The 4,686-nt window shown below is 31.8% G+C and overlaps 1 long non-coding RNA gene across 1 annotated transcript; it reads right to left on the bottom strand.

Moving 5' to 3' along the window:
- Positions 1-2,911: 2,911 nt before the first annotated feature.
- LOC109587988 (uncharacterized) lies at positions 2,912-3,400 on the bottom strand. The gene is made up of 3 exons (XR_002187905.1): positions 3,328-3,400; positions 3,170-3,268; positions 2,912-3,123 (listed from the first exon to the last, which is right to left on the bottom strand). It is a non-coding gene; the product is annotated as an uncharacterized LOC109587988 (long non-coding RNA).
- Between the last annotated feature and the right edge of the window lie 1,286 nt (positions 3,401-4,686).

Raw genomic sequence — 4,686 nt, 5'->3', positions numbered from 1 at the left:
CACTAAATAATTGTATAAATGGTTTACTACTACCAGCCTCATTACTAAATACAATACTGATATTACACTGTTCATATAGTGGTACTGATACTGATCCTGTTATATTCATTGACTGTGTAGTATATTCCACTAGATATATGTTGTTAAAAATAACACCAGCTCTAGTACATTGTACAGTAACTGTAGCATTCTCAGGAGCTTCACCAGTACACTCCAATACCACCTGTTATAATAATACACATTAACAAGAATAAAATTTAAATAACATGGCATTACTGATATATTAAAGAAAGCAGTAGAAGTATTTTGACTAAATGTTATTATATTTGAGCCAGCTTCGGTAACTGATTGTGGTACTAAAAGGGATGAATTTATTATTCAGTAATCATTGTCTATTATACCTCTTTGATATGAGAATGTTTTATTATTAGATATTCCTTCTCCTAATTCATTAACTCCAGTTATAACATATGTACAACAATGAATAAATAAATTATTATCCACAAACTGATAACTGGTATCATATACTGACACAGTATCCACTAGACTACCAGTTATAGCATCATATATTTTTAGTATGTAAAACAGTATAGATAATCTATCATCAACTGTAGGAGCAGTCCATGTTATAACAATAGTAGAACAGTTGTCAATCGAAGAGTCAATGTTAGTAACTGGTCCAACTTTACCTAAAAACAAGAAAACTAAGGAATATACAATGAAATAGTTCTTTACTATATCCAAAAGAAGGCGTAGGTAAATATTCTCCTCCATTATTACTCAGTGATACATTAACAATAAATGTATTTAAATTATTAGGTACAGTTATTACTCCAGTAATCACCAGTTGATCATTAAATTGTGTTGATATACTAGTATTATCTTGCATCTCATTATCAGTATTCAGTACAATAACTGTTACATTGTTAGGATATTCCCCAATACATAGCTTACTCACCTAATGGTGCATGTGTATACATTACAATAGTATACAATGTGACAATATACAAATGCAATTCTACTACGCCATGACAATTATAAAAGGCTAATTATTATAAAAAGCCTTATCTGTTTCACTAAAATATGATTTCTTGCCTACTATAGATAGTATCGCATAGCCAGCCCCTCTGGCTATGCAAGTCTATACTATAGACATGATGATAAGCTTATAGATACTTGTACTCACATTAATACTAATATTTAATTGTCCATCAATCACTGGTACTATTGATACATTAGGAGTGATAAGAGGAACTGAAAGATACACTGTGAACATATACATGAAGCCATAGTAGGACTAACCTGTTTCATAACAAAAACTGATGTTATTAGATGAACCTATCCCAACATCATTAATAGGAGAAACCGATACATTATTTGATATACAAGGATCAGGATTAGTAGCTGTTAATGTAATATTAGTACTACTATTAATAGTAGTTATGTTCACTAATCCATTGACTATATAGTATCCAGTGATAGGTACATTATCCAGTGTATAAGGAGCTGTCCATGTTAATAATACACTGGATCCATTAATAAAGGTATAATCCAGATCAACAACACTAGCCAATAGACCTAAAAGGGAAATGGTTAGTTGTGTACTTACAAGCAATGTTGATTCATACCTTGTATTATTAATCTTGATGTATCACTGAACTTCACCTGAAAAGGATGATCAGTACTAGCTCTACATTTCACTTCAGTATTATTATTATGTTCATAAGCTATTGCTTGTAGCTTTGCTCTCACAGTCCCACCACTGCTAGTTGATGACACACTAAATCCTTTGTCCTGAACAGCTCTATCAGAAGCTAATTCATTATTCACTCTAACAGTGAGTCCATCAGCAACTGCTTCACAAGAGAAGACAACAGTAGAGTTGAGTGTTGTATTAATAGACTCTGGCTGAACTGTTATATCTATAAATGATGACAATAAAATGCGAGAATAAGTACTTACTAGCACAATTACTTAACCTCTGACTGAACTGAAGTAAAAGGATAAAGGACAAAGCCGTGATCATGACAAAATTCGAGGAAAATCAAGGGCGCGTAGTGGATTAATCAATAATTTTTTTAATTTAATGCTCAACAGCCACGCCCATGGATTCATATTATATACTAGGTCTACTACTGTTGCAGTAAGTCTTAATGTCACTGTACTGTACTGGTTAGTATTACATATTTTATGTCATCATTGAAGTCTATTTTTTGTAAAAAACATCATACCAAATTGAAATGATGTTTCATTGGTGTATTTTATTACGCCAATGTTGTGTCAATGAAATGAACCTGCATGTGCAATGGTAGTAGTATAGTAGAACTGTGCAGTGTGCAGGAAATAGAGAATTCTCTCTAAGTGAAATACCCTGTACTATCTAATAAGTATAGGGTGTTTTCAACAGTGTTTTGTCAAATTTTGGAGCAATAACATTTATAACAAACAAATCCACGAAGCTGAGTACTGTACCGAAATCCTTTTTCAAACTGTGAGGCAGACTTTCACTTTTAAATCAAGATTGTGCTCTAATCTATTGGAGGTAGAGCTTTGTACTAAAGGCAATAATGTCTTTATCCCATCTACAGTAGCCACATATTATTCACCTGATGATTGCTATCATGCATATGTGTACCAAAGAAGACAAATTACTCTACACAAGATGCTGTGATTAGATTAACATTTGTATCTCCTCTTCCTGTTCCCCCTCCTCAACTCCCTATAGTACAACCATAATTATTATTCATCATTATTGTTAGTAAGACCATGTAAAAGATCTAATACAAAATTATCAGATAAAACTAAAAGAGTGAGTTCAATTTACAATTAGTCTACTTCATTCCTTGAAAATAAAAAAAAACTTAATGAAAACATTCAACATAATGATTTATAGAGATATCAAGATTTACTTTTATTGATTGCAGTCGTAGTATAAAAATGAAAAATGAAACACAATGCCTTGCTCTACCACACTATTTTCCTGTGTTACTGATCTGCATCATCTTTTGCCATGTTCACAAGATTATATGCACCATTTCTTTGCCTTTTACCATTAAATATTTGTTCTGAATCACTCAGTGGCATCTTCCTGATATTGAGAATAGTGCCAGTACTTGCATGTAGCTAATAATAACACATACATAATAATTACGGCATAATTGATACTAACCTCTACATCTACAATATGTGTATATCAATACAGCTACCAAGAGTACTATCAAAGCTGCTACAACACTAAAGCAGCCAACAGCAATAGGACTTATTGTCACTATAAGAAAATAAATAATGTCAAAGCCATGTTCTCAGCATGTCTCTAAAACAACTAACTTGTCTGAGGGTCTGATCCTGGTCCAATGGTTGGTGCTATGGAAACTGTAGAAAGGGATGAACTAATGTCAGGAGGAAGCAGCAGACTAGTATCTGTTGATATATGAAATTATAATGCTCTAAAATATTCAATCACTTACTAAATGTTTGTATGAATGGCTCACTACTGCATGCCAGCCTCATTACAAAATACAATACTGACACTACACTGTTGATACTGATGGACTGATATTAATCCTGTTATATTATTTGGTTGTCTTTCCTGTTCAATTAGCTCAGTATTACTAAACACAACACCAGTTCCATTACATTTTACAGTAACTGTAACATTCACAGGAGCTTCACCAGTACACTCATTTATAACCTATAAATTACTATGTTGCAACTTCTTCTTCAAGACAAGGTACTTCTTACTGGAATATTATATTGAACAATAGCTGTGTCTTGTGTATATATAATGTATCTAGTGTAGTGTGTTCTCTACTGATCTGGGAACTATAAAAAATAAGAAGTCTTTTTCAAGCATTTATATAATTAAGCATTTAAGCATAATTATACATGCATATGATGTACCTCTTTGATACGAGAATGTTTTATTATTACATATTCCTTCTCCTAATTCATTAACTCCAAATATAATATATATAATGATGATGCAATAAATTATTATTCACAAACTGATAACTGGTACCATATACTGATACAGTATCCACTAGACTACAAGTAATCATAGCATCATATATTCTTAATATGTAATACAGTATAGATACTCTATCATCAACTGTAGGAGCAGTCCATGTTATACCAATAGTAGAACAGTTGTCAATTGAAGAGTCAATGTTAGTAACTGGTCTAACTTTACCTAGCAATGAGAGAACTAAAGAACATGCAATATAATAATTCTTACTATATTCAAAAGAAGGTGTAGGTAGAAATTCTCCTCCATTTATACTCAGTAATACATTAACAATAAATGTATTTAAGTTATTAGGTACAGTTATTGTATTAGGTACAGTTATTACTTATTACTCCAGTAATCATCAGTTGATCATTAACTCGTGTTGATATACTGGCACTATCTTGCACCTCATTACCAGTAATCAGTATAATAACTGTTACATTGTTAGGATATTCACCAATACACAGCTTACTCACCTAATGGTGCATGTCTATACAATTACAATAGTTTATACAAGGCAACAATACTGACAAAATTGTAGTTCTACTATGCCTAGTTGTAATTGACCACAATCAGATTGGTTGATGTAGTATGATAATTGCCATATTAAATAACATAAACTACATGATATATAAAAACATTATTATAAAAAGCCTTGTTTATTCCCATATTTACAATTT

The sequence above is a fragment of the Amphimedon queenslandica genome, unplaced genomic scaffold (genome assembly GCF_000090795.2).
Source record: "Amphimedon queenslandica unplaced genomic scaffold, v1.1 AMPQUscaffold_12348, whole genome shotgun sequence".
NCBI lineage: Eukaryota > Metazoa > Porifera > Demospongiae > Haplosclerida > Niphatidae > Amphimedon > Amphimedon queenslandica.
This window is presented reverse-complemented; position numbering and strand designations above follow the sequence as displayed.